Source organism: Lolium rigidum, chromosome 3, assembly GCF_022539505.1.
Source record: "Lolium rigidum isolate FL_2022 chromosome 3, APGP_CSIRO_Lrig_0.1, whole genome shotgun sequence".
Taxonomy (NCBI): Eukaryota; Viridiplantae; Streptophyta; class Magnoliopsida; order Poales; family Poaceae; genus Lolium; species Lolium rigidum.
Window position 1 is genome coordinate 149,606,859 of NC_061510.1, and position 7,835 is coordinate 149,614,693.

The 7,835-nt window shown below is 39.4% G+C and overlaps 1 long non-coding RNA gene across 1 annotated transcript; it reads left to right on the forward strand.

Annotated features, from left to right (window-relative positions):
* Nucleotides 1-5,326: 5,326 nt before the first annotated feature.
* On the forward strand, nucleotides 5,327-6,474 carry LOC124698405. The gene is made up of 3 exons (XR_007000956.1): nucleotides 5,327-5,409; nucleotides 6,146-6,276; nucleotides 6,380-6,474. It is a non-coding gene; the product is annotated as an uncharacterized LOC124698405 (long non-coding RNA).
* The last annotated feature ends 1,361 nt before the right edge of the window (nucleotides 6,475-7,835 follow it).

Here is a 7,835-nt window from a genome sequence, read left to right on the forward strand (position 1 = left end):
TAGTGCGAGATGGCTAGTTGCAAGGGCAGAATTTCTGTGTGACATGACGAGGCGAGGTAGTTGAGTGACCCCAAACACCCCAACAATTGTTGCAGCTTTTTTTTTCCCTGCCACCAATCTGAATGATTTAGCATGTGGTGCGGTGCGGCGGTCTCGGAACACTAAACCGTCAAAATCTCCGGAGCCCACGTTCACGACATTTGGGACAACACTAAACTAGACAATTAAGGGTTCGTTAGGGTATGGTCATATCTTAGAAGTTAGAAGTGCTATTTCTCTTATAAATGTTCAAAGACTACCCTCTCAACCAGGGGGTCTGAGAGGGGCAAATGAATCTGGGTCGTTGGTTTTGCCCAGCCACATCCCACTTTTCACTACAGCCGTTCGATCGGTAGTTTCTTTATTCACTCGCGCTGCTTTCGAACGATTCAATGACATGTGGGGCTAGAAACGGGTGGGGTCCAGCGGTCAGCAGCACAGGTGCGCGATGCTGGTCGTCGCCTTCCTTGGCCCCCTTTTACCAGGATGAAAACCTAGATCGAACCACTCCCCAATCAGCTCGCTCCAGTCCTCATCCCCGCCGCGGCGCCGCCTCTCCTCCTCCTCTCGTTTACCCTCGGAGCGACAGAGGCAAATGGACGTGCCAACTGCGGCGGCTCGACACGGGCGGCGAGGGTCCAGGGCGGAGGCGACCCGTCGTGCCTCCCGGCGGCTCGACACGGGCGGCGAGGGTCCAGGGCGGAGGCGACCCGTCGTGCCTCCCGGCGGCTCGATACGGGCGGCGAGGGTCCAGGGCGGAGGTGACCCGTCGTGCCTCCTCTTATTCTCTCTCGGTGGCCTTCTCCGTCTTCGCCATCGTCCTTCCTCCATGGCGCCCCAAGCTCTCCAAATCGAAGGGGATGAGCCGCACGTACGGCGGGAGGAGCTGCGCACACGGGAGGAGGATGCGCCAGGGGTTGGTGCAGCGGGCGGCTGCGGCAGGGGGCGGTGGAGCTGCATCCCGGTTTCACGTCGCCAAGATGCAGATTTCCATTCTCTTAGTCGCCTGACTGTCAGGCTGCATGAAGGTGATTTTTTTCACTTTAGGCATTTCATTTTTTCTCTTTGGTTTCTGTTGGTAATTACAATCCATGTGTTTTAGTAATATTGGCAACCATGCGAATTGTCGAGAATGGTGAACATCCTGATAGGAAGGCCTAGAGTTAATAATTTCAAAGTAGTGTATGTAATAAACAACATAATAAGTTCAATCTTTATCAATATATGTACAAAATGCAGTTCAAGACCTGAATGATTTTTGGACAAAAAGTGTAGAAACTGAATACTAATATTTGATCTTCCTTCTGCCATTCTGTCTTGAAGATATCAAAGAACAGAGTGGGTCTTATGTTGTACAGTTAAGTTATATATAAGTTTATTGGTAAATGCTTTTCATGTCAGCAAACTCATGCAGGGTTCAGCCACCGAGCTAATGTTTCATGGTTTCACCATTCCAGATTCCCAAGCCAGCAAGTTTTCTCCGGAAGCCAGAATGTACTTTGTGTGATGTCGGTATGCCATGTAGTTTGCAGTATACCGCGGCCGCTGTGCGAACTTCTGGTCTCCACAGAGATCGCTCATCTTTCTCTGAAGTATTTGTAGGTAATTTTTCATCTCAGCATTGAGTTTGATCTACGCGAAAGATAGGTCATGGACACACAGTGTATACTCATCTGCTGACAAAAAGTGATGTGTGGTTTATTTCAACTAAATCAAAAATTCACAAAAATATTGGTTCATCCTGAAGTACACTCATAGTTCCAGCTTTTCAAAATAATAGAAGTCCACAAAAATAGTGGTTTATTATGAGATTAAAAAATCTCTAGCAATCAGTCGATTACGATGAATATCAAGTATTTTTTTATCATGAAGTTTGTACTATGCTCAGTTGATATTCAGATAATTTGCTTCATCTGTGGACTGTGGTCCTATATGTAATATTTTTTGCTTGGCTGCAGATCCCAGTGGTGGTGGTTTTGGATGCTGGTTGGCCAGACATTAGCTTGATTTCTGTAGATAATGAGGTGCTACTTCATACTTCACTTTTTCAGAATCGAACTGCTCTTAAAGAAAATATTATTTTTTAAATCTCTTTCGGCACTGCCTTACATGCAATTTAAATTTAAATATATAAAAGCAGATAAGATGACTTTGCTTACACCTATGTGCATATAAACATGCTATGCTACTTAGCAATGTACATGTTGCCCAGCTTCTCAGATTAAGTCATACTTTCAACAGCAAGTGATTCTCACACATACTATATATGCACTGAATTGCATGTAGGATATTTTTGCATCTGAACACTACACTGGATAAATCAAAACAGATGATGCGTCGATAGTTATAGTAACCTATATATCAGTATGTTATGATGCTTTGCATTACACACGCTACCAAAATTTCAATTTAAGCTCCACTTTCAGTAACAAGAAACTCCCAGACATAATGATCTACGTTTAAGCTCCTTTTCGTATCAGACGAATATTTCTCATGACAGTGCCTTTAGACTCATGTTTCTCACATTGTATAACTAATTTTATGCCACGACAACATCATCAAATATTTCTCATTTCTACTGATTCACAAATATACTAACCCCTTGAAATATACTTTGCACAAAACTCTCAAATCATGTACGCACCTAATACACATTGAACAAAGTGAACAAGGTAGTCGAATATATGCCATGATTGTTCGTTCTTCCTGTCTTCCACACAATATTTGAATTCTGTTCCTACCATAGGGAACCATAGTGAAGGGAAATATACCGGTCAGTTCAAGAATGAGATAAAAGAAGCCTCGGTCTATACTGTAGAAAGCTTGATGGTTACACAAGCACGCAAAACATACATGACGGCAGATCAGCAAAGAATTACATCATCTGAACGCACGAAGGTGCACGGGGCTTAACCGGATAGTATTACTTATGGTATTCCTCCGGTCGCATATAGTGCACAACCATTGAGCATCTTACAAACACGAGCAGGAGACAACAAGCTCCTCTCAGGTGCTCATTCTGCATTCTGCTCACACCATTTCTCTTTTATTGTCTCCTTTTTATACTGATGCTAACAAACGTTATTTCTCCCTGTCAAACGAAAGATGTCATATGCTTTGTAAAAGGACTACACTAAACATATCAATCAGATCGATAGCATGTAGGAAAGGTACTATAAGGCGGCATTTATTGTCACGAGAGGTCGGTGAGGCGATTCGATGGCTGGTGGTTTATGTCCTGCAAGGTATGCTGGAAAAAAAGGTCCCTAAGGGATATTCTTACGGATGTACCGGCGATCGCCCTGAAAATCAGAGAGGCACTAGACAGTATGTGATTTTGATGCACTATACATGATACCCAGCTGTGTGATATGTCGCATCTAACAAAGGTATTGGAGAGCTGAGGCAGGGTCTAAACATATTGTGACCTCTATTTTCTTAGCATTTGGTGGATTATGCATGACTATTATATTAATCTTGGATCCAGTTACTAGACAGGGTATTGCTTTGGATCAATATTTTGATTGAACAACATTTTTATGCAAGTGGCCAATTGATATTACGCTTATTTGACAGCCATAAGGAAGTTGGTGATGAAGGATCTAACCACCATCGAATGTGTCGGCTGCTATCCGAGCCATGTATACGACAAACCCGGTATGTCCAGCACATTTCTTTTATATTGATCACTTGTTCAGAAGTGTTTTATGCAGCGTAATTATTTCGATTGAAATATATTTCTGTGCAAATGGAAAATGCCCAACTGATATTATGGGTATTTGAAAGCCATAAGGAAGTGCTGAACTTTATCCTAGCATTTTGCAGGTTCGTTTTCTGGTTTATTTTGATAAAGCATGTTCTATTTTATTTAGGGGAAAAAAGTGATTATCAGAGCTATTTTTGGAAGGCCCCAAAGCCAAAGTAAATTTTTCGGGGTTCACGTATTTTGATTATCTATATGGGACTGACATAATAAGTTATCTCCTTCATACAAAAGGACTATTTATGATCTCTCGAACTTTAGGATTTATAATGTTGATCTTTTAGTATTTTTTCTTATATTTGTGCATTTTTATTGGTTATTTTCTAATGCATATATGAGAAATGGTTTTGTGAAAGCTCAGAACAATTCATTGGCATAAATCATCATTTCTGCTTTAGTTTCAAAGGCAACATCCGTCCTCATCACCTTTCTATATTATAAACTTACTAAAAAAATATTACTGCCCTCTTTTTACCTTTATTTTTCGATGCAAATTAACATGTACTTGGGAAGAATTTTGGAACATATTTCTGAATGAAGCCTTATGATGGTAATACCACCTCAAGCGGGGATACAACAAAACAACAAACAGAACGAGATTGAATTACTGAAACTGTAAACAATGAATAGAGTTTCATATTTAACCATTTGTATATAGCTGGAGTGATTTCAGATTCCTAATGATCTCCTTACTTTTAGAAGGAAAAATAATACAATGTTGTGTTTGCCTGTTCCTCTGGAGTGACTGAGGTATATACTTGTGGAGTGCTTGTTTGAATTGCTTGCACGAAGTTTGGTAAATGTATTTATGTTGAACCCTGTTGTAGTTAGCAACAGAAAAGGTTTCTCTAAATAAAATGGATAGCATGCGTTCATGTGTGTTTTCTGGTGTATTATGCTCTTCTCAGTTGGTAGTAGTCCATCATACAAGTAACAAATTTCATGTTTGAAGTCTTTGTGACTAATTAGCAGTGTGTATCTAGGTTTATGCTATCTGCAGCACCTTGTCAAGTATAACAAATGCCAACCTTTTGGTCACGTTAATTCCAGATTGTATAGGAATACATGTGTGGGTGTGTGGCTATAGTAGTTGAAGCTCTATGAAGTGGATATGAAGCTTTTATTATGTTTTTTTTATTTGTCCCCTTCTTAAATTTCAGAGTCATAATATTTGTTGCCTGTTTTATGTCTAGGACTAATGCATCGGTGTAGGCTTGGGATTGCAGCGGTTGTACCTACAGAAGTGGCAGAAAGCAAAGCTAAAATTATATTGAAGCTTTCATCAAGGTTTTTAATTAACCTCTATTTCTATCCGTAGAGTTACCCGGCTTTTATCATTTTGTTACATAGTGCAAGCTTGGATGATGGCAGATAGTTACTTCAAGTGACATGCCCCCTTTCTTTTGCAGACAAACAATAAAGTGGCAAAGGATAATTTGGTTTTAGTTTCTGTTGAATGATGGTTTTATGATGTATCAAACATTGATGGAGTCATCTGTCGGAGGCGATTGAGCGGGCTGAGGGCCAGTTCAGGTCTGATCCATTGACTACTTCATGCCTTGGGAGTTGGGACTTGATCATGCTCTAGACCAAAGCTCTCCATCAAGGTATGTAAAATATCACTCTGGACAATATTATTTTGAGTTTGGGATTGGTTTAGTTAGTAATGTAATTAAATACAACCAGCCTCTTTTTGTCAAAAAAAATAGTATTAAGAATTTGTGTAATAACTATTTACATCGCTAACTGAGTTTGGGACTGATTAGGATTTGCTGTGTTACTAATTGGCTTTGTTTTCTTAGGCTAATTCGTCGATGGTTTCTTTTGGCAATAGATGATGTCCGTATACTAAACAAGATTGGATTTTTATGTCCCCAAGCAATACCATAGGAAACAATCTATAGTTTCCATGACAAATTTGGTATTTCAGTTCACACAAGTTTATTGTGGCATAGACTCATACTTGCTATATGAATAAGGTGGCATGGACTATTTTTCTGGTGTGGTTAACGGGAAAAAGTATTCTAATTCTAATATGCAATGATATTTTCTTCAGATAACAATATGTCCAATCATGTGTACTATGTTTATATTTGTACCTTGAAAGAATTGTATATCGGGCATCATCACATAGCCACCCAGAGATTGGTCAAACTAGAAATGATTTGGCTTTACCATTTGTCCGTTTGTTAGTTAACTCTTTTGAGCCTTCGATTTTAGCCTGCAGTTCCCGGTAAAACTTTCTACTCCTCTGTAACCAATGCAGGGTGCAAGAATCATGCCATTTGTTTTACCCTTATGTTGCTTACCACACATTACAGAAAACTATTTTCCATTCTGCAGCTTTGTGCTCAGCTGTGCCCAAGCTCAGCTATATCAACACTACATTTAAAGAAGAAAGTGCGGAAGAAACAAGCCATTAGGAACTAGAATAAACAATTTGGCAAGGTTGTGAAATTGATTGACCCAAGGAGGTAGCTGAGTTTTTAGCTTAACATCTACTGTATTCGCTAACTTTGTTTGTTTGCTGAGTCTTTCCTTCTTTCTGCCTGCTTAGTAAAAACTCTCTGTATGCAGTTCAGGTTGTTCTTGACTTATACTTGGACGCGAGGAGCCAATTTGATGATCGAACTAAGGCCATTCAATAAGTGTAAACCTTTTGTTAAACCATCGGCAGAATAACTATTTTCGGATCTACCTCCTAATGAAGAACATGTCCCCATCTGTAGTTACGGATGTGAGTGATAATTTGTACACTCGGATTGGAAGGTGAAAATGTATTTTCTACTTAGTTCAGAATCTTATTATTTGCTATGTGTGTTGCTCATGTGTTGCATATGTAGTATGACGAGTGTATGAGAAGAGGTCCTGTTGTTATTTTAGTCCTTTTAGTTTGCATCGTTTTCTCTAAGTAAAATGCTGATTATTGCTCTATTTTCTACATTTTTGATTTTTTTGGATTGAGTAATTAGCTGTGTTGAATTGCTTCAGATAATATGTTGTTAGTAAAGGCTAAAGCATCGTGGTTCTAAATTTATGTTTAAGAAATGCTTGAGAGAAAGAAAAAAATCAAAAAGGCAGAAGTCTGGTTGATGTTTGTTACTCTATGCTATTGTTTATTTATGATTACTTCCACTTATACATAGCGTTCACCTATTGCCGGACTACCACCTCCTCAAAATGCAGCTAAGGTGTTTCTCAATTACTTGTAAGCTGCATCTTTCACTTTCTTGAACAGTTTGGCACGGCGATTGTTTTTGTATGAATATCTTGAGGATTCCCAAGAGGTTTAATTTAAGGATGTGGTGACTTGATTTTTTAGTCGCACATAATCTTTACTTTAGTCTTTATCATAACCTATCGAAATATGGACTATAAGGTGAGGTTTTAACCTATCCAAGTTCATAGAGTGTTTAAAATAGATGCTAAGATGTCATGTTTACTATTAAGGTGTTTGGGTCAAATTCTGAAACTTTTACTAAATATTGGCTTCGTAGACATGAGTTTGTGTCTGTTTACTATTTGTGTAGCTCAATATTTAGTCTATGGAATTGTACTATAACGATCTTTCTTTGTCGAGATCGAGGTTGCTATCTTAGAGAAAAGGGGACAGTTTTGTGACGTCTTGGCTAAGCTTTTGAAGGATCCACTGCCAATGAATTGGATATCAGATGCTTGCCATATAAGAGATGCAATGCGGACATAGAACTGTACATGGGAGCTTTATGCGGAGAAGCAAATGTGGATATCAAGTTCTCAATGTGAATGTGTTTATGTCTTTGCACATCTGGAGCAGCTTTGAGTTAGCATGTTTTGCCTGCTTTGAACTGGAGCAACACTCGTGCACTGGTCATCTAGAGAATCGCAAGGACCCTAGCTGATGTAGTATCAACTTTTGATATTATTGGTTACTCTGTTTTGGCACTACTGTAATTTTGTTCTAAAACCTTCCAAAGTTACATGGGTGATTTATTTTAAGCAAGTGCTCAATGTCATGGATCCATATGGCCCCGAAAAAAGAATGCTTGTGATA